At 44.7% G+C, this 23444-nt stretch overlaps 1 protein-coding gene and 1 long non-coding RNA gene across 5 annotated transcripts in view; both read left to right on the top strand.

Moving 5' to 3' along the window:
- LOC147754483 (uncharacterized) overlaps positions 1-1439 on the top strand; it is a 38204-nt gene extending 36765 nt beyond the window's left edge. The window contains exon 2 of the long non-coding RNA XR_015316784.1: positions 1256-1439. This is a non-coding gene — a long non-coding RNA (uncharacterized LOC147754483). The remainder of the gene's footprint in view (positions 1-1255) is intronic.
- The window catches only part of LOC111255035 (uncharacterized), a 564494-nt gene that overhangs the window by 102472 nt on the left and 438578 nt on the right, over positions 1-23444 (top strand). The gene's annotated exons all lie outside the window — the stretch shown is intronic.

The raw sequence follows: 23444 nt of genomic DNA, 5'->3' as shown, positions 1-23444 counted from the left end.
GTAATGCTTCCTGTAGATGATTATAGCTGTTGCGGCCAATGAAGAGTCTTCCCGTCTACAAAAAGGAGGCTGTCCGCGAATGGTGGGCAGGCCAAGTTGTACGTTCCGTTTTAGACTATAGTGAATACGCCAACGGAAAAAAAAGCCAAACTACTTACTAACAACCGCGGAGACTCCTCTCGTTGCATTCGCACGCCCCCCACAAGCGAGAGATATGAGGATGCGTTTATCTTGTTTCATCTATATCATTCAACTTTGTCCGCGGAACCAAAACCGTTGGTACATACCTCAATACCTACTCGCTATCGGTTCACTGAAATTTCTAATAACATTTTTTCATTCTGCGCAGCGACAGACGCGTGGATTTGTTTGGAAAAAATTATTTCTATAGTTGTTATCTAAGCAGAGCTGGGGACGCCGACCCGTCTAGTTTCGCCTCGGGGGCACTTCGGGCATCCCCCGCGGTATGGACCGTTTAATAGCATTAGCGATTTTTGCCATAATATATGTATCTTGTTTCATTACGGCTACGCCAATCACGATTAGTTGGCTTACAATTGTCCCAATTCGTCAGTCTGGCTTCGTGTTTTCTTTGTCGGTCGGTCGGTCGGTCGGTCGGTCGGTCGGTCGGTCGATAATTTTTTACTGGTTACGTCTTTCTTTAGGCGCGGTGCCTTTTTGTATTGTGGCCTTTTCTTGCGACTCTCGATCCGATTGCGAGCTATATTGACAGAACTAATTATTTTACCTATGACATGGGGCGTCATTAGAGCAATACTACGGCGTTGTAATTACTAGTACGACATTCAACATTCGCTCGTCCTAGATATGTTACATTTATGCTGTGTGTCTGATCTAATGCTGTATAAAAGAAGATTTGTGATAATAACGTATCTATGGATTACTAGATAGTGCCTCCAACATCCGTCGTTCAGACAACGGAACTGACATTTTGATATGATATACGCGGTCACATATGCACACCTTTACGCATACTCAACTTGATAAAACTATATATTAGTTGAACGGGCCTTCTTATTCCTTAATTAAGGTTCTCTGCCATCCGATGTTGCCACAGCTAACTTATAGAATTATTATTATTCTTTTATTATATTATTATAAAATTATAAATATTACTATCACTATATTATTTGATTAAATCTTGTTTTAATCTTTACCAGCTCATGTTTTGTATGCTTTCCATCTATTCGTTGCCCGGTTGTTCTAATACGTGAATGATCTGTTTGCTTTTCAGGTACGTGCGTGAAAAGATCAACACGACTTTCTTCAAAAATATAATACTAATAATAATAATAATCTTATGACATTCATCAACCTTTGTGATACGTACCCTAGGTGATGTATGCTTGTATCGGGTGTTTGCCATTTGAATTCTACGAAATAAAGACCTATAAAAGCTTTATTTAAAAAAATAATAAGATTTGGGATTATCATTATGTTATTTTCATTTCATATTATACGGCCCTATAATGAGCTGATTCCATAGACAGGAACACATGGTAGGCATAGGGAAAGTTTGCAGTGGCTAGGGCAAAGTTGTTATATATTTATTCAGGTCAACAAGGTGGGCGGCAAACGCTCCGAATAATCATCTAATGTAACTGAGTCAGCTTGTTTAATTAGTAACAACAGCGGCGAACACAGTTCCGCGATGACACCGTCAAATAAGGACTTTATTATCTAAGCATGCTATTTTCCGATGTTGGTTTGTAGGACCATGCTGCACCTATCTTCCATATATGCAGTCTTTTGCTTCTTACCTTGCTGGGCGATGCTTGTGAATATCAGTAGGTAGGTGCTGAGTTCGCTGCGATAATTGCGTTAACTCCAACGAGACAGAAATGGACAATCCCGAAACAAACGGTAGCGGTGAGCGAAAATAGTCCGCCCTTGCGCGGTTCTCGTCCATACCGCCGCCGGCTTTGTCGTTGACGGATCTCCTTGCTATGGCTGCTTTTACTGCTGGTAACAAAGTGTCACCTTTTTCAATGCACTCCACTAGCGTCTCCGTACCGCCCCTCGACGATTTTGGGCTTAGGCATCGACTGGACTTCTAGCCCCGTTGCCCCCCACTTCATGCGCGCTGATTTGCTGAAGCAATGTCAGCCAGTGACTATTGATACGGCTCGATGATGCTGCACCGTTAACGCCGGCGTTGTCGACGACCACGGTAGCAGCAGAAGCGGCAGCCGCAATGATGCATCGTCGATCGGTGCGTGGGCCGCTGCCGCTACTTCTGGCGTTCGAAAGGTGATAATGTTGCAAAGCCCGATAGCGCAGAAATTGCGTTGCTGCGCCTCCTGACGACCGAGACTATTACTGCTACTGGCGTTGTTGTCAGATTTTTTGATCTTGTTTATTGTTACGGAGCGTCGTGCCAGAATCTTCGGCGTCATTTGTTGACGGTTGGCATCCCTTGTTCGCCGTATGGTGCTAGCCGTTTCGTTCATGCGGCAACAGGCAGCCGCAATTGCGCTGTCGCTGATATTGTCTATGCGATCAGATTCGATGCGGCACTTTGTCGAAAAGCGTTTCACTGACAATACCTCGTACCCACAGGTCTATCTACCTAGGTACAGTACGAGCGGGACTTCGACGGCCACCAGCTGTTAATATTCAAGTGAAAATTAACAAGCAAGCTAACTGCTGCTGTCGTTGCCACTTACCACCGTCGCAGAGCATCAACAGTTGCTCCACTGACCGGATCTCTCGATACTAACATAGTACGTACTGTATAATGTATTTCGGCAAGCGGTGCTATTCGTCTCTTGGCAGAAGCGGTCTCTATAAAGAGACAGAGTAGACCCTTAGTGCACGTACCTCTGGGTAGAAGGTTTAGTAGTGTTCCTGTGAAATAGCATTATTCGATTAAAAAAAAAGTCTAACTTGAAAGCTACAAAAACAACCGGGTATCCTTTGTCAAAGATTCAAACACTTCATTGTGCACTCAATACTATTTCTGCCCATCGAGGATTCGATCAGTTGTGAACTCAATTTCTTCGTCAAGAACAAACTCCTAGGTCTTTCTTTGCGGCCTAATTCGTGATGGCTGCCATTTGTCTATATGAAGTACATACAACGTTCTCTACATGTTAAGCAAGAAGTTCATTTTAGAATATTGTCGGGTCCTTTAATGCAGTACGCTGTGAAAATATCATATATATATATGATATGATGAGTACCCCTATGTAGACGAATCACGGAAAGCATGAATGAGATTATACTCGTTGTTAGGGCAAAGCGCCCTATGGACTAGTCAGTGTAAATCGTTTACTTCCATTCAGAGTCGTTCATAGCTTGTCCTCCTTTGCAGACGGCCCTGTGTTGCCACAGCTGGACCCGTCGTTGCTGCTGCCATTACTGCACGCGGCGATCCTGCGTATCGTTCCTACGTACCTCAACGTCTAATAAAAGAGTAATAATAATAATATAGGACAACATCCGCTTGATGACACACAGACGCACACGAAGCCAGCCAAAGACAGATGCTTACATATAAACACGAACAAGCATGCTAACACTGCACGCTATTTACACACATACAAACACAGAGTTACTCGCATTACTCGTCTATTAGTGTGTTATTATTAGTATGTATGTTCCTTTGCGTGTTATTGTTATAAAAGCATCAAGTCGTAGCAGCAGGTTCTTTGCCGCTTCTCTGTTTCGCTTTCCTTGACTCGCTTTCTGTCCCGTGTCCCTCCCGTGTTAATAGTGGAGGTGGAACAGAACATTCATTAAGTTCGGGTAGACAGCGTCCCAGTCCCGGCAGACCGCTGCTAACCGGTGACCGATGGCGACGGCGGGATGGCGTAGTACGTGAATAATACATAAGACACATACTACACGCGTACTAGCGTCAGCAGCAGCGTACAATAAGGATGGGCAAGCCAAGCACCAGCTGGTAGAACAGCCTCAGAGAGCCGGACGTACAAACACACTCACTCTATATCGAATCACGGTGTGATCTCTATGCAGCGCTGCCTGCGGACGAGCGGCAAGCCAACAATCAGCCCGAACAAACAGCGTCTGTATAGTCCTGTTATGCCTTCTGCCAGACGTGACACTATCGACAGGAAGGTCGTGGAGGAAGACAACTGGTTGGGTACGATAGAGCGAAACGGAGGAACGTGAGACAGTCTTCGAAATAACACACATATAGTGACCGACGCAATAACCAAAATTCTATTCAGTCGAGGGTAAAATATGGTCCACGTACCGCTTCGTACGGATTTTGTAATGGAAAAAAGTAGGTGCAAAAATAAAGTGCACCTTATTATTAGTTTATAACATAATGTAAAGTCATATGGGCTTTAATTGCCTAACATTTGCGCTTTTGTATTGTTTTCAAGGTTTTGTGGGAGGACAACGATGACGATGTGTAGGACGCTTTTGCAAGATAAAGCTACATTTTGTTTCGGCACATTGTTACCCATCGTCCCTGTAGAGTAATTAGAAACGCTAAAAAAGCACCTGGCTGTTTTTGGATACTTTTCCTCGTTATATGTTTTGTTTCCTAACGGGCAATGACAATTAAATAAATTAATTAGCATTTAATTTTAAATGGTTTTGTTTATAATTTACTAGAGAAAATAGTTTCTGAGAGAAGTTTTTACAAATTCTGCACACTCACTATACATATATACACCTGTCTGAATTAACTCTCCCTAAAACCGATGGATGTCCCTATCCCACAAAAAACATACGCAGCAATGTTACTCACACACTATTACTGTATTTTTTATTGGAAAATGGGTGACAAAAAAAAATCAGCCACGAAGATCGAATCGCGCATCACGATCAGCTTAGCACATTCTAATTATTCGGCATTTGCTAATAAATAAATGTTTCGCCTTGGATCAGCACCCCTCACGACCTGTGAGAGTTCCTTAGGTACTTCTTAGATGCTATTCAAGCTGTCTATTAGCGAAGGGAAGTTTCTTTTTTATTCGTTACCAATGGCTCTTGCTCGCACCTGTTGAATTGGCAGCGAATCCGTTGACAAGACGATGCCATCTATGAACTCTTCATCTTCTTGTATAATACCCATATAGTATTCTCGTTACGGCAGTGAAGAATTCCACATCGATACAGCGGAACCAGCGCGTATCTGTATTGTCGAGCTGTCACCGCTTAGCTTTCAGTTCTCCCATTCCCCACGGGCGTTGTCATCAACACCAAAAGGCAGCGTAGCGTGGCTCCATCACGCGACCGGACATCTCAGCGAGATGGCATTGTGATCATCTAATATCAGCAGTCAGTTACGCGTGTGTGTTTACCTCTGGCTATCCCGTCAAAGTACGCTCTCTCCCTCGTGCTCTCCAAGCGTAAGAAAGACGCAAGCAATTTTTCAATTATAGCCCGCCAATCACAGATAGCAGCTGTTGCTACCTGTAATTGAGAATGGGTTGTGAGGAATCGACCCAGGTTGATCGTCGGCTGGTGTCTGTCTGTCTGTCTGTCGGTCGGTCGATCGGTGCTGGCTGCTAAACTTGATTTCATTCGTCTTCTGGACCCATTCGACGAGGCAATGTTTTCTATGGAAGCCGCATAACAATGAAGTCATTCAAGAACGTAGGCTTCGAAGTCAAGTTAATCACAGGAATAACTATAGGCCTGATAACAATGAAGTTCTGCGAGACAAGAAACGACGACAAATCGCCGCCAGGTGGAGACAGTGGTTGTTTTTTAGCGCGCGTAAACGAGTCACTAAAGAAACGTCTACAAACTAATTTCATGAGTTGTGTTGCGCAAAAGTCGAGTCAGCGGCACGTGCGCACTGGTATTTCTTCTGTTTTTCCCCTTTGCATTATCTAATGCACAAGGGCTGAAAGAAAGAATGGCTCTGTATGATTATTAGAAACGTGGCGGCCGCTTGTAGATATCTTATACTACAACACCAGGCGGCGTCCGTCGCTGTAGCCAGGTTGAGGGCATCTCGCAAAGTTTGCGTTTGTACAAAAGATACGTGCCGCTACCTACGGAATTGGTTCGCCTACCTACCGACACGATATGTGCAAGTTGCCTCAAATCGAACCGTGGCCGCTAATTCTATATAGATGCAACCTTTAAACTAAAATATGAATGAATTTGCGTACGGGTTCGCACACAATCGCTAAATGACGATACGTTAGGGATCGAACGGACCGCGAATTTGGGTTCTAACGAGACAACTGACTTGTCCGTAGCCAAGACATTATCAATAACTGGAATAGGTAAGCATATGTGAGAGGGTCAGGGAGAAGAGGTGATCAACAGGGAAGCGCAAAGTTGAATGTTGACTCAGTCGTGAATTTAATGGGAGGTCGACGGGGGCGTCGGTTGCGGTGGCGGTGGCGGTGGCGGTGGCGGTGGTTATAGCAGAAACGGAAGCAATGGGGCTCGAGCCGATTGTTGATTTAACTTCGCAAGAAGAACGCTGACCTCTTCAGTTCAAAACAAACGGGATTTCATCTGCGGAAGTCTGCGGCACATTTGACCCGCTTGCTTTTCTTTTGCATGCTGTTAATATTTTCCTTAGACACTGAATAATTGATACGATCATACGTATGGGATCTGTTTTCATTCGAAACAATTAATATTATATTAACCGACCTAATTAAAAATGCTCTACTTTTAAGTATACTACGTAGTATACAACGTATGCAACACACGTTTTGCCCTTCTGATAGTACCGTATTGGTTAAGGGTCCGACGTCAAATCATACGGTGTGGATTAGTCAATGTCCAGTGATAATAACAATGATTAAGATTGTTATTGCAGTGCCCAGTTTTCTGCGTTCCTGCGGACAACTTATACAGATCGCACCATATAGTATAGACGGACATCCGTCCAGGATGTCCAGGCGCACTCCAACTGATAATCTTGTTGCTACTTTTTTTCGGCAGGGTTTCCGCGATCCCCGTGAACCTCTCTCATTGCGGTCTTTCGTCCGGCGGCATTCATGCTCGAGCAGGTTTTTTCATACTTTCCTTAACGCCTCGATTCATTGTGGTACAACAGAAGGGGGAGCCGTGATGAGCGTCGCCGTCGGCACCCATATCAACGCCGTGCGTTTTTCTAGGATTTTCCCTTCATTTTATTCATACCAAGGGTCTTCCCTCCGTCACCACATTGGAAAATTATCGGATACAAGCTTTGATATTTAGGACGAAAGCGATCAGCAGTTGCAGCATTAGCAACGGCCGCCGACCCCGCTCTGCGATTCTACCCGCTAGCGATACTTTCTCCCAGCAAACATCTGAATGTCTTTGCAGGAAGCAACTCGCTCCTCGGAGGTGTATATGGCTACAAACGAACGCCTCGCATTTCGAGAGCGAATGAAAAAGTGGGAAGTTAAAATCACTATGGAATATATCTCTGTCGATTGATGGTGATCCGCGTAGCGTCAGAGCGGATTTGACGAGGAAAAATTACAGCCTAAAATCTAAGCTTCCAGCATTTTTTTTCTTACTGCGGTTATTGTTCTGCGTCGAATGCTGTAGTCTGTCGAAGGATAGCAAAGGTACGCTTGTTTTGTTTTGAAAAAACCATAAGCACATCAGGCACCTGTCTAAATCACGTTTTTGCGTAAACGAAGTTATAAGGTTCTCGCCCAAAACATTAGCATACCAGCATAAAGATAAACTTCTCACCGTGAACTCACGCTTCTGTTAATAGAGCAGTTTATCGATAATTAGATTAGCATGCAAGAAATACCTATACACAAGGCCGAATTAGGTCCCGTTACGGTACGTAACCTTTTCTCGGTCCACCTCGCAGATCGCGAAATGTAACAATCACTACCTATATTGAAAAGAATTACGTACCGATCTTGTCGCTGTTCATTACTTTTAGTTGGGACATTGCTCTAATATGTAGTTTAGTGTAACCTGTACTATTTTACGAAACCTATAACCTGTACGAAGGTTCTTGTTGTCTATTTCTGTGAATACCATTGTCGTCACAGCAATTACGGGCGTAGTAGTATTTCATCGTAGGGATTCGTAATACGATAACACCCATAGCAACGTTTATGGTCTAGCTTAGTCTGGATCAGCAAGCGATCGCGACGCCCTAGAACAGTAGAAAAAGAGATTTAAGCTGCCCGAAGGTATCTGCCTCGTTTAGGCCAGCTTGCTTTGCCAACGTTACTAGCGCAGCTGCTGCACAAACCTCAATCAAAGTCAGATGGTCTCAACATAGCCGTATGGGGAACGTACGGGGTTACCGCGATATGTTGAGGGAGAAATGCACACGTAAACACCAACTGAATTCTTTTGTCGTTTCCGTTGCTACTGGCAATTCTACTGGCTAGTAGTAAAGTTTTTGATGGTAGGTTCGTTTTTATCCGCTACCTGCTGCTGACTGATTCTAGGAACGAACGCCGCCATCGTTGCGAGCCGCCGTCCATCTATGCGTTCGTCTGTTGTTTTCTGAAGCCAGCGTCTCCAGCCGCCACCATAGTTGACAGGTACCGTCGCCAGAGCGCCCCGATCGCTATCTGGCGTGCGCAGCTCGATCATCGCACAATTGGCGCAGCAACGGCAACAGAGGGGTAACAGCGTCAGTGAGTGAAGGTAAAAGTACGAGATCGACAATCGCAAAAAAACAACTCCATCAACCACGTAGACATGACGAGCCGTAAAGAAACAAACGAGAGACAGACGGAAAGGAGACAGAGCGAAGATCACACGAACAAAATATCGTATGCGAGATGGATCTTATCGAACGGCTCGTAACGAATAGACGACGACTGCCGAGCGACGATTCGAACTTAAAGGGCACCGTCTACCACGGCCGTAAGTTCGGACGTATGATAGTAATCATTGGTTTTGTCATCGGTGCTGTTCATTGGCTGGGCCATGCGTCCGAGCAATCTTTATTCGACATTTAAGCTCGAAGCGGACCAGTCAGCCAATGTGACAAACATACCCGCAATACATGTCGTTAAGCAGCTGCGTTGTTCGAAATTGCCCTCGCTAAAGCGCTAAGAGGCTGTCTATCGTCGACTTCCAATGTTAACGGTAGGCATAAAAAGGCCGAAGACGAAAATAGAAGAAAATTAAAAAAACATAGGATAAGATCTTAAGCAGTCGCCAAACGATTCTTGTACAGGGACCATCTCTACTAGTCCTGTCCGCTATAATTTACGGTGGACGGGTTTTTTTTTACTTCAATAACGATAGTAGGTCGCTTTTAACACGATACGTAGCTCGGATATGAAATATATTTTGAGAGCTTCGAATAATTCGAAATTGTCTTCTTTGTTCATTCGAATATGGGCATGTGATGTTGGCTGTTCTAAGGCGGCAACTTCTGGCCCCTTTCAACCAAAAAGTCGGCCTTCCCAGCCACCACGTCGAATAGTTCTCGAATAATTAAAATTAAACAAATAGAAGGATAGCTAAGGCTCCTAACCGTCTGCGTCGTGTAGATACGTAGTATTACAGACGAGTTCAGATGCGCCACATACAGCTGCTGTGGACAACTGAAAATCAACCTGTCCCGCATAACAGATTCAATTTTTTTACAGAGCTGTTCGAACATATGGCTTAAAATCTGCAGGAAATGTTCGTTGCTAAATAAATGCCATGCATTTGAAATAACCGATAGAAGCGGTCGAATTTGCAGCGCGTGGGTTCGCTTTAAAACCCATTATGGTTTGTGAGCGAAGGTACAGGTATTAATTTTAGCGTCTGCATTGGTCGATCCGTCCATTGATCAATTTATGGTGTTATATGTTCGCCGTAAGCATGAATACTGGTGAGGTTAGCTCATTCTTTAGTTTTCGATTCGTACTCCTCGGATTTTTCCTTAAACTCCTCTTCCCTTTTCCCGTTGTGTTTTCGCGGAACCGATCTATCTGTGATAGACACACTGCGGAGCTCGTCACCGACGGACACTACGATGCACCCCACCTTGACTGCTGTAGTCTGCTCTAAAGGCTGAATTTGACATGGGTGCTTCGACTACACTTTGGTGGTAAAGCGACCGAGTGCCCTGACCAGTTATAGCAAAGATATCCTAGAGCTGTTGAGGATTGCGAAAGTACGGCTCCGGTGCCCCCCAAATCAGTTTGACTAAGAATGAGAATGCCCTAGAGGCAACTATGGTGAACGAAGTTGGCAGGCAGGCGATGTTTGCTATGCGTTAGAACAGACACTACTCAGATACGAGTGGTATGGCAATTCGCGCAAATGTTGAGACGTCGTTTCAGCGTAGGGGCACACAGAGTTAGAAACACTACCGCAAAGATAATACGCACAGAAATACTCAAGCATGCATGAGCATCGATTCCTGCTTGGCATTATTCTGAACATTAGCTAGTTTCAGTCTCTTAGCTCCTTGCCGCATGCTATCTAGCAAGTATTTCTCCATTTTACCAAAAAGGATCTTTGAACAACAAGGTGATGCTAGATGATGTCTGAATGATGCGGCATTCATGCCGCGTGCGTCCTTCGCTGAAATTGCGACGGCAGAGTTAAGCGTTGTCGTAGCTCAATTTGCGCGAGCTGAGGTCAGCTGAGTTATCTGAACCCAAATCGAAAGCTAATCTTGCTCAGGCAGAGAAGTCGCTCAAAGAAGAGAAGCAGCCTCATCGTATACTCTGCCAATGCGAGTGCATCGCTAGCCGTCGCTCGCGGTCGTTTCCGTTCAACTGGGGACAGCATACAATAGCCTTGGGGTGCAGTCTACAGTCACAGACCCCATACGAAGGGGAAGCCATACAGTCGCTAGCGGCTACAGTTATGCACCGATCAAGAGAATCTGGGAAGTGCGGGCGAGAGAATTTCCAGGGAAAGAGTGAGAGAGGCTCATGTTTGGGAAGTTGTTGAGGGTTGGGGCGTCTCGACTGCCGACTTTCAGCCCTCGGCTCTTGTCCAATCTTCTGCCTATGCCGGTCTCCCTACCATACCACCCTCTGTATCGGTTTCCTCTCGCTTCTGCCAACCAATGACGGGTCCGTGACAATCGGCTCGGAGACCTTCAAGCATTAGCGTTTCAATCAGGGCAACCCAGTCAGCATCTCTCTGTGCTCAATATATGTACGCTTTTCTGTATACAATACATTGACACGTGTGTGCATCTTTGAGAATTTTTCAGGCCACATATAAAGTTTCGTACAACGGCGCGTCGGCGCGCTATACAGATGCATATTTGGCTGAAAGGCGATTTTCAAATTCTTTCGTTATCCTAAAAATCCAAATATATAATATAAAGATTTGCGTAATGGAAGAGCAGCTTCATAGTATCTCCTTTCATTATAAAATATGTGTTAATAACAATACACTTGTTATCTTGGAACATAGCATAGCCTGCCGACGCAACTGTATTCGATTTATTCCACGCTCCCATTTATCTTGAGGCTCATCAATGCCGCGTCTTCAAAACAGGGTCCGTCAAACAGCATATATATATATAAGACCCTTCGTCGACTGAGTACTGGATGGGTTCGTAGGGGCGCTATTACACTCGTTGAATTACCAAGACAATAACATCGTAATGATAATTGTCATTGTCGCATATTGGGACCGTTTATATATTGCTCAGTCAGCCGTTGTTTCGCTGCTTCACGACCGCAAATTCCCCTTTCTTGCTTTCTTTGCCTCTCTATATCGGATTCCCTCATTTGCACTGCTAGGCAAGTTTATGTATATATATATCTATGTATGTCAACTTGCCCATATATATATGTGTAACATTTACTACAGTGATTGCACTCAGCTAACAAATAGTCCGTTCGTTTGACACCTCATACTAAAGTACCGTATTTCTACATTATATATATTTTTCATCATCTGTTTGGCCGCATTATTGTTCAGAGCAGTTCCTATCTCAATAAGCGATAGGAGTAGTTGTGTGTACATATCAGCGTGTTAGCGGCAAAAAGCGTCGTAATATTTATACACGACTGAATATATACATCCCTTCAATCAAAAGAACTCCATTCGATGAAGAAAAAATGATGATTTCACACATGAATGACAGTATAAATGATACGATTTAACACGAGTGTCGCGCAAAGATCTCTATAGGGAAGTAGCTTTCGAAGATTTTTATCACTCACTCTTCGGAAAAAAATTGCATTTGCCAAAAGTAAAAAATAAGGAGTTTCATATATATATATATGTATATATACGTGGCAGCGTCGTCCTGTCTCCGAAACGTGATGCTCGATCGGCTTTGCAACAAACTCATCCAGCAGTCGTGTTTCGATCCGAAGTTCGATCAACCTTAAATAGCCTTATAAACATCGGCAGACATGCATGCATCTTGAAAACCTTTTAACCTTCCGATGTCATCAGCTTTGCCAACGAAAAACACACAGGCTTGCCTAAACTGTAGAACCACTTATTAAGTTTTTTACCTTCTTCTTAGCATCTATATATATATATATATATATATATATATATATATATAGACCCATCGAAAATGGGCTGCACACTATGCAGTCAAAGATATAGAAAACCAATGTGCCAATTTCGAATAGCGTAAATCTATACTCACCGTTAGGTAGGATTACAATGCAACGCTAACATACCTGTTATACCGAATAATCATAATGGTAATCGTTCCATGACGATCTCTACTGCAGTGTTAATGTGGCCTGACAAAAGCTGTGGCCTAACCACACCAGCAGAAGTCATTTCCCCTTACCATTACAGTACGAATGCGTACATATTACTATCCTGGTGCTGCCATCTTGTTTCTGTCATCCTTTTTTTTTTTCGCTGTTTCGATTTTTTTTTACCTGAGGAAAAGATATTCAGAGCTACCTACCAAAGGAGAAGCAGGCCGGAAGGCGGTAAGGCATGTACTCCTAGAACTGACGCGCGCTAGGGACGAACTGCGAACAAACGAATATACGACCAAATTGACACAGACGAGTCGAGCAAGTATCCAATCCGCGAACAAATGAGAGCGAGCGGGGAAAAGAGAGACAAAAATTTCGTGCAAAAGCAGGAACCCAACACATACAAAGAGCACGGCGGGCCTCTATTGCTACAGCATTTGTTGCTACTGCTATGGAGAGATGACGCTGATGACGAGCACAAAAAGAAAACGAAATACTCAGGGAGTAGCAACAGTAAAGCAGACAAGGAAGGGCCAAAACGTGCTTTTAAACAGTTTCGCTCTGCCTTGCATCGGCCCGCTAGCTAGCATGGCAGTCTGTCTAGAGGTGGGGTCCACCGCACTGGTCACCGCCGCTGCTCCGGCCCCCATTCGCATTTTCCATACACCATTGTTTCTCATCTTTCGTACAGCACCGCGCAGAATGGAGTCTAGAGAGCACCCGGTCGGTCAGTCGGTCGGTCGGTCGGTCGGTCGTTTGGTCGGTGGGTCGGTCGGTCGGTCGGTCGGTCGGTCGTTTGGTCGCTCGCTCGCTCGCTCGGTCGGTCGGTCGGTCGGTTAGGAGCGTACGCTATGATGATAGAACAAAGCAGGACAGCATCAGCAGGGACGGAGGCGCTGCTCGTTAGAACCATCAGTGGTTGAGCTTTTCCTCACTAGCTTTTTCTCTTCGGGCTGGCCGCGCTCGGTAATACTTTGAGAGGAGCTTCTTCTGACCGATCAACTCATAATGTAGCTTACTGCCTTCACCTAATCATTTTCGAGATGAATCAGCAACAGCTCTCTTCCTTACGGGAGGAGCATCTCTTTCACCCGCTCTCAGTCCACCATCCACTAGTAGCAGCGAACCGCTGCCAACTTCAGTTCCTGATTAGTTCTACCTACATCAGTACCAGCATATACAGCAGGTCATACAAACTCTTCATTTTTGATTCCTGCCCGTTTAGTTTCATGCCGACACTTTGACGCGACAGACAGCACTGGCCTTGCAGGGTAATGCTCTCGGAGCGATGACTCTTATAGCTATGCATCCGTCCATTCATTTATTTATCCGCCTGCGTTTAGTATTCGCTTTGACATGCTCCAGTATGTTCTCATGCGCATGCACATTATGATATGAGCACGAGAGACTCGCAGACAGATAGGGGTCGAAGTGAGGAAAAAAATTGGTGACAATTGTTGTTGGTGCCAATGTTTTTGGGAGTTTTTATTTTTTATGTGGTCTGTTAGGACCTGACGACGTCAGCAACATGGTGTGAAACTATCTTAAACGAAGGTAATTTACGCTGAGACAAGACAACATCGCGTGATTGAGCTGAGGTTCTGACAGATGTAATGAACTGTATTTAAGAGCAAAAAAAGAGCTCAGCTATAGAGGACCCTGACAAAGCGCAAAATGCATGGCAATCAATACAAATAACTAAGGAAACACAGCATATTTATGCATATATTAGTACGTATAAGTGTGTACTGGGTTGAGATCTATCCAACATGTCCAAGTACGAGGAGATCGAAGAGGGTAAAGGCAGCAGCTATACTGAGAGGTACATAAAGATCCTAATGCCACTGAAAGCAGCTGAGTCAAGAACAGTTTTTGAGTTCGAACCCGTTTTCAAGGAGCTAACGTAGAAATATGGCCTCAGCGACAGTGTATAGATAACGGTCGTATATCCCAGGAGCCATAGCCGCTCGATACCCCGCTCTGGACGACTAGACGAAAAGTAGTCCGTCCCCCACTCATCTGTGCCTGTGTGCCCCCTCGCTCGGGCCCTCTCATTGAATAATACTAGGCTTTACCTCGGTATTCGCTTCGAGTGTTGGGGTGCTTGAGCCAAACGAACTGCACGGACGCATCGCTGCTGATGCGACCGGGCACTCGCTATAGCCTCGAGGAAGGCTGCTGCTGTAGAGAAAGCGAAGGACCCTTGACAAGGCAGTGGAGCGCGTTTGTCGTTGTCTTCTAATTCTTCTTTACTTCGAGCATCCGCCAGTCCGCCGTTCTTCGTCACTGAGCAAGATCTCATCGCGTCCGTCTCCAACAACGAATAACTTCTCGTTCCGAAAAAAAGTACCTCTTTCAGTACAACGACGCTGTGTGAGTGTGTCGATAGTCATGGATAGATGTTGCTTGCTGCCTGTAGACGTTGCTGGTGGTGACTGCAACAATCAGAGCTGCTGGCTCCTCTCACCCGGAGCGCAGCCGTCGGCACCCTACTGCTATTGCTGCTGTTAAAGAAGAGACCGAAGGAATGGAACAGCAAACGAGGGAAAAGATTATGAGAGACTGAGCGAACATTCGCTGATACGGTCGTAGCTGAAGGGTCAGTGCGTAACTGCTGCTACCAAATTCGGTCGTTCCCCGAGCCATAGAAAAGAGGTTATTGAAGAAGCAGATATATTGGCAACCTTTTCGGCAGATGTGCAACAGCAGCAGCAGCAGCAGCAGCAGCAGCAGCGGCAGCGGCAGCGGCCGCTATGTCGAGATCTGCCTGCTTTGGCCCTTAAACCTACAGAGTAATACATCGTAGCGGCATCGCAGAAAGCTCTCTTCATAATCATCGTCGTTTTTCTGCTTCTCCTCGCAGCCACAACGGCGTCAACGGATCAACAGCGCCGCAAACCGAACTCTCTTGCTGTGACTACCTCTTGTGGTTTTCCTATACATAGCGGAACAAGAAGCATTTGTTAAGCCTGACCTAGTATACTGTCCGTGCGTATTGCATAGCCGTGCTAGGTGGCGCATATTTTAAATATGCGGACCGTTTAATTGCAACTGGCATAGACTCGTATTGAAGCTGGGGGGAGTTGACATATATGTAGATGTGTGGTTCGTTCCAGATATTTAACAGTACGTTCGTAATGCTTTGCTTTCAAAATGAGCTCTCTTTAGAACACGAACAAACGAAGTTTTTCAATTGAGAAGCACACGCAATCGTAACTTCCTATCGCATCGTTACTGTACATGCCGATCAGATTGGTTGTCCTCTAGTCAAAATATATTAGATATCTAAGAATATGATGACAGGCAAAGATTTGACGGAGCAGCTTTTTTCCTAGGGTTGTTTGGATAACGCTAGTGATATTAGTTGGCCGTGATGGTTATGACGACGCTATACCGACGACGACAGACAGATAGCTATTTTGTTTTTATTGCCGTCGTCCAGAGACATTTTTACATTTTCGTATTATTCTTCACAGAAATCCCATATGCCGATGGTATAAATTGCGTTACGAATCGACAAAAACTAATAACACAGCAGCAGCAGCAGCAGACGACGCATGATGACATAGCGAATAGTGCACCGGCGGAGATAGAGATCTAAAATCCACGTCCCGGAAACTCTTCTGATGTTTGTTGTTGCTTGTAACGATTTGTACTATCATTGTTGTTGTTGTTATTATAATGATAACTAGTGGCAGTATCGGATCGACCTATGGACTCGATGCGACCAAACTATGGTTGTCTGCTCCTAATCTTTCTAATGCAGAGAAGCTACTATGTACTGGGAAAATAATAGTTAATTTTAATAGACTACATAATGACTATCGATCGAATAACAACAAAGGCGTACAGCTATGCCTGTTTCGAGTTCGTGAACTTGTCTAGAGTCACAACGAAACGGCTCAGTAACTGGACGTCTACTCTGGTCGCGTTTTGACAGCATCTAATATTGTACGTCATATTTCATAAAGAAACGTCTCGGTGAAACTCATCGTTTGACGTTGATGGCTTTGTTATATGAGCGAGGGCGTCTGTAGATAAGAAAAGCTTTAATAATTTGTTCAAAAAAAAAAAAATCAAAACCGACGTTGAAAACACGCATGGGACCAAACGGTTGTTCGCTATTTGGTCCCGGCAAGAATAGACCAGTGTAGGATAGAGAAGTTGTCGCTGGAAACGCACGCTTCGTTCAAAACAATCATTCTAAGCAAGTAGATAAATTATGAATACAGCTGGTATGAATAGCGATATATTTTCCATATGAACGCCACCGGTGCTGCGGTGATTGACGTTACACGTATATCATTTGATACATATATATGTGTGTGTGTCTGTGGCTGTACGTATTTGTATGTTAAACAGAATATCAAGCGGGGCAAAAAGAAGCCAAGTGAGGCTGAAAATGGCGAAAGTGTTCATTATATGCCATGTGGTATCGTACAAGATGAGTAACGAGACTGCGCAGGAGGCCGTGCTGCCAGCGCTTTCTGTTGTTGCCACTGATGACGATTTGATTAACGAACACCTTCTGTGATTGAGCGGATGAGAAACAGGCGTAATTAGATTCGTAAAAAGGGATACGGACTGAGGGAGCACACGGAAACGAAGGGGGCTGTAGAAAAACGAAATAGAGAACATCGAGGGCGAAGAAGATTGCGTCGTCATTAGAAAAAGCTCCAGTTGTGCCCCCCCCCCCCCCCGGCTAGCTGTTCCTGCGTGCGCGTCTGTGTATATGTACGTTTGTGTACGTTGGTAACGTGGGTCGATCTGTAGTGTGTTTTTCCTGTCTGTCTCTCTATGCAAGTGTGTGCACCAGGGAAACCATGATACAACGATTGTCCGGCAATCAGTATCATACCGTCGTTGCGGTTTCTCCACAAGTTCTCCAAAAGTGACCTAGTTGTTATTAATGCTGTAATTATGTGATGATACTGGTTCTTAAATGTGTAAGTATTTCCTTCCAGAACTTTACCCAGCTGACAAATCAGCATCAAAACAAATCTAAACATATATAGAGAGTCGTGGAACCTAAGCAATTTATAGTGATGTTCGGCCTAGAGACAAGAGTCTATTTGCTGTTTCTTTTGTTGCGAACGCAGAACATGCCTCGGTACGAGTAGCGAAGGCCATACTGATTCCTTCCAGCAATTTCGACAATTGTACAAGCGGTACATAGGGACGGGTACGCACACACGTGTGCTCAGTCGCTTAGCCACTGTGTGTGTTCCAGCCAATTTACGTTTCGTGAAATCTAGAGTAAGTACTTGAATTGCGATTATTATCATCATCATCATCATCATCATCATCGTCGTCATCGTTGGCAAACAAAGAAAAATAGAATTAAGAAAACTACCTCTCTGTGCTACTTCGGCCGCCGCTGCTGTTGCAGCTGCAACAAACAGTCACTTAGTTTCTTTCGCGCCCAGCTTTATACGGATGTTGATTTCCTTCATACCGAGGGCACGTTGATGATAGGATGACCGGCCGTTAGCTAATGTGTATAGATTTTTGCGTGTCCCGTTTATACTTGCGAGTATGGGTCTCAGTGTCCCTATTGTGTTCATATGTCTAAGTGATTTTCGTTGACACAACGGACAAACTGGACTTCTTATGTGCTGACTTTCGTGTACAGACGGAGGTGTGATATGTGTACACACCTTTTCGTTCGTGAGTAAGTCGAAATAGCGTCGCGGCAGGTGACGGCCTTGCTTTCCTTGGCTTTGAGTCATCCCTGGCACTGTTACTCCAAGAAAGTCAATGCGAATTAAATAGAAGCGATCAAGTGAGCGGCAACGAGAAAAGCCAAGCTAGTCGAGAAGGTCATTAGCAATGGGGACGGGGGTGGTTTAGATGGCTTTCGTGGTTTTGCTTAATCTCTTCTATGAAAAGAAAAAGAAAAAAGCGACACCTGTCCCTCACATTTTTTCCCCTCTAATTCTTGTTAAAGCTGTTGTTTTTTCGCTGTGACGCGTGCTTCCTACAAAATGTGGCCTACCAACCAAGCGGCTAACGAGGACAGAAAAAAAAAAGGCAAAAGCAGCTGCTGTTCCAGCAACGCCCACGAAAAATGATTAGTTCAGAAATTTCATCGTCGATTGCTGCTATGGTTGTTATTAGTGTTTTTTTCCGAGAGATGATATCAACAACAGCAACAGCAACAACAGCAGCAGCAGCAGCAGCAGCAGCAGCAGCAGCAGCAGCAGCAGCAGCAGCAGCAGCAGCAGCAGCAGCAGCAGGCGTAACGACAACAGTAAAAGTACTATCAACCGTCGCCACAAGCGAAGGTGGTAGACCAGCGATCGCGTCGACATCGGATGACCGCAGAACGCAGTGCTTGTTGGCTCTCTATAACCATACACATATCTACCAAACTCATCTAAAAAGAAACAAGCACGATCAGCATGACTCTCACTCTTCTTAGTATACAATCTACATAATTAGCATGTAACGTACTTTCGTACAGGCTATATATAGGCGTGCTTTTATATACGTTTTTACAAGTGTGTCCATTATTATGGCGGCGGCCGGCGGGAAGGAGGCAGAAAAGCCGATGATTTTATCACCAGGCGTGCGTTAGCCCAATCTTCACCGCCATTGTAATTGCGGAAACATCAACAACAACAACAATAAGCACAGCGACAACGATCACTGATTTTTTGTGCTCGTGCTTAAATGTGGTTCTTTCTGCAGCGGATGTTGCTCCTGCTGTTAAGCAGCTTATGTTACTCTAGTCGCCGCTGCTGCTGCCGAAGCGGTGTCATTTGTGCACACAGCGCAGACGACCGTGGCGATGGCGCGCTACTGAACGCTGGATGGTGATTCTGGCGGTTACTTCGCGGTCACTGTCGTCGACGCGTTTCTGGTGCATCTTCTGTGTGGAACTAGCTCGCATAGCATCTTCTATTATAGCTGAGCGCTAGCGGACTTCTAGCTGTTTGTACATTGCATGTAGCCATACATATGATATCATAGTGGCATTGCTGCCGTTAACGTTGGTCTATCGTCGTTGTCGCCGTCGTCTGTTCTAACCGCAAGCATCATTATGGGTGGATCTCATTTCGGTTTTTGATGATGCTGTAGCAGAGTTATCGGCATTGAATTCGCCCTTCCTGCCGTTGCTATTTTGCTGCCACTGCGGCCGCCACCGCTGCTGCTGCTGGTACTACTGCCCGACGTCAGAGACCCGCCACCGCAGTGCAGCGGAGGGCAGCCAGATGACGCCTTCTGCCGTTGAATTTCAACGGGTCTAAACGGACACGGGATCTAAGACAGAGAACGGGACGCCTTCTCTCCATTTTACCGTGTAATGGAATAATGTTTTGCGTGTAATTGTAATCGAGAAAATCTATTATTATACCTCTAGCTCGAAGCTGACGGAAAAACCGAATTTAACGAAATTGCGCTGTCATCTTATGAACATTTTTCCTGTGCGAAACTGAAGCCGCAAGCCCTACTCCGCTAACTTGGGCTGCAACGCGGATCGACAGACATGGCCTTACCGACATCTTTAATGCATTTGCATCTTTTCTCTCTCGCTGTCCCTTCCCCCCTTTCATTGGGTCGCGTTTGCCGTCGACGGGCGTCAGCAATATTTTTTTTTTTTTCTATTTTTTCATTCTCGGTTCTTCGTCAAAAGCGGTCTTTAACACTGGTTTTATTGAAGAGGAGCGTAACCCGACTAGCTTCATGGAGCCTTGATGCGCTCATATATAGTCATTAATTGTGGCAGAGGGTCGGCCACGCCGTTGAATTTTAGTGTTTCAAAGGTGTAAGAACGACGGTAGAAAACAAGAAAAGGGAGTCCTGTGACGGGGACTAGGTGAGGTCCAGAGGAGACGATAAACAGTGTAAGTAGGTCTTACAACAAAACCTACATTATTAACAGGTCCGGGTTACACCATTACTCAGCTTAGCTGCTTTAATGTTGTGGTATATAGCTGTTTCTTATCACAGATAAGTCGCTAGATCAGTAAAGACCAATATCTGTTATCGCAGCGATTGCTGATAAGACCAGGGACCAACAGGCATTTGCTATAGCACGGCGTACAGCATTGCTCGGCAACAAGGCCTTGTCGTTAGTATTTTGAGTAACTAGATATTTTAGCGTCTTCTGTCCCATCTTACCTGCGAAACATCGTTACCGTCCGTTTTTGCAGATTATTGCGTCCGATTTGAAGAGGCTCATCATATCGCGTATACTGGCTTCGTCCAAATCAATGTAATATAGAACCGGATTCATTTATCGATATATCCACTTTGTACGTTGATTACCAAAGCTCAAACTTAGACGGGATAGTCTGAACGACGTGGACGGCCGATTCGGGCAGAAAAAGGCGCAACTGAACCCAACTGCTCGATCTGTAGCTTAGCTTGCTTCAGCATCACTCTCTGAAGTCCAATATAACGACGATAGAAAACGCACAATTATAGGAACCTTGAGCCCTAAACAATACTGCAACAATACTGAAACGGTAATACGAGAAATAACAAACGATTTTTTTCGCCGTAGATAGAAATGTTCTTTTACTTCTACTATAGCTGCTATTTAGACCTTTGTTTGGTCTACTAATCCCCACCAGATACCAAACGGCTAGTGATTTTCAGGCAGTGAGGTGCTCGATGTTTTCTGTTGTACGTTTGACAGTTCCGTGTTAATCTCGCCATAAGTTCGTCCGTAGTCTGCTGGGGCTATTACGGTTGCTGCTGTTATTTCTGTTGAAGTTATGTCTTGCTAGATCCAAAATCGCTGTTAAAGCTGTAGTGTGCTATAGGATTCGACTTCGGAATTATGCATGCAGAGTGTGATTGGCGTCGTCACAAATGGGCGCACTGATGCGCTGAACGTATTGTTTGGCTACGTGTCGTTGCCAAATAAATATACGTTGTCTAGCTGACACTGTTTACAAGTAGCTCAAATGAAAAATACATCTAACAACTGTTCACCATTCAAACAGCCTGGGTAATAACGCTTGTCCGCATTAATATGCGCACCACCGATGTTTTCGGTGCCTATGACCGTCGTCAGAGCTTCCTTTTCCCCTTTGCCCGTTTCGTTCTGTAAGCTCTCACTGAACACGAAATCGGTAGAAATATGCCTTCAGTTCGGGCTTCAAATAAATAATTAGTTGCAGAGAGCGACGGGGGTAAAGCACGGAATTGGACGTAGAAATTTCGTAGAGATTAATCTAATTGCATATCTAAGCTTTCGTTCTAAACTTCTACGAACGATTGTCCCGCCAACAGAAGCAGAAGTCTTTCTATCTTTAATGAGACAGAGCTCTACGTTGAGCGTACTATTGACAGAGAGATCACCCAGATCTGTTTAGATTAAAGGTCTGATGTATTTCTATGATACGTCAAATCGTATCTCGATGTTCATATTCAATTTTGTATAATTAATGTCCTCGAAGATATGGCAAGGTGAGTTATAAGATGTAGGACTTAAAATACGTCGAAGACCAAATTAGCTTTCCCGAGATGGGCATTTATGTACAGTATCTGTGTGCAACGATTACCTGGAAATACCGCGGAATTTAAATGTTTGCTTATCTCATTAGTCGGTCCATCATTGGATTAGTTAATTCATTCAGTCTTTTCTTCATCTTCGGCAGCAGCAAGAACAAACTAATTTAATTGCAGACTAATATATATATATATATATATATATATATATATATATATATATATACAGAAGTTGGCGTATAAATTGGGACAAATTTTAGCGGACTCTTCTTCCTGACGGGCATATACGTTCATCCGCTACTACTGGCCTCGAACGAAAGGCAGTTGCTCCTGCGACAAAACAACATTTTCGACATTTGAAAGAAAAATCAGCTGTTATCTAATTTTCCGCGCTGGACGAGATTTAAGGGATTTTTTTTTCCCGAAATCGACGGTCTACGTTGTTGCTACCTTTCATGCAGTTGCCGAAAAAGCTCGAGGAAGCTTCTATGGGACTAACCGGAAGAGACTCAATAATAGAGTTTAGATGATTTAAATGACCCGTCAGAATGTAATGTTTTGATACATATAGCTTCTCGCTATGGAAATGAACAGCCGCTCTCGAGTAAAGAATATCAATCGTCAACAGATCCGTCCGGATGAGCTTCAACCTTTGGCGTCTTTTGAACCCTGAACTTTTCGTGCTTTTTGAGCCCCTACATTTTTGGCACCGTCGCCCTCCAGTTTATTGTATGTATCGTAGTTAAGCGACGCCTCAGGGAGTTGACAGTCACCAGTATCGCTTGACATACGACTATTATTAAAGAGTTATTTGCAGCAAGAATTAAAAGGCCATATAAGCTTCCCTCTGCACAGTTGCGACTGGCACCCGTATGACTGGTGGTGGCCGTAGCTATTACTAAAACTACTAGCGTTCTGGTACGGCACTGCCGCTACAGCAAGGAGAAGATTAACTCATGTAAATATTGAACAACGTGAATAAATGGTCCGTTCTGTTCTCTCTTTTTCATTCCTTTTGTATCTGTGGCAGTCTCATACAAACAGCGGGCTTCCATGCCATAGCTGACACTGCTGTATCACCTCATTCAATTGTGACGGAAACGCAACGCGGGATGTTATCGCCTAATGGGCAGTCGGCAGGCAGCCGAACGCCATTGGCCCTCGGCGAGTCCGGCAAATCCGTCAGTCGCATATAGTCATAGACCCAGTCGGTCAGTCAGCCAGGGATCTACCTGGCGACTCACCACTGCGGCCCGAATGGGCATCAACGACACCGTGCGCGTGTATGTGTGTATCATGACGTGGCACGGCGGTGAAAAGGCTCGAACAAACGGAAGAGGACGCCGAGAACAACGCACGAACGGAGCTATTTTCGCTTACTTGTAACCGGCGTCCCTACGTCAT

The sequence above is a fragment of the Varroa destructor genome, unplaced genomic scaffold, assembly GCF_002443255.2.
Source record: "Varroa destructor unplaced genomic scaffold, Vdes_3.0 BEIS01000007.1, whole genome shotgun sequence".
Classification (NCBI taxonomy): domain Eukaryota; kingdom Metazoa; phylum Arthropoda; class Arachnida; order Mesostigmata; family Varroidae; genus Varroa; species Varroa destructor.
This window is presented reverse-complemented; position numbering and strand designations above follow the sequence as displayed.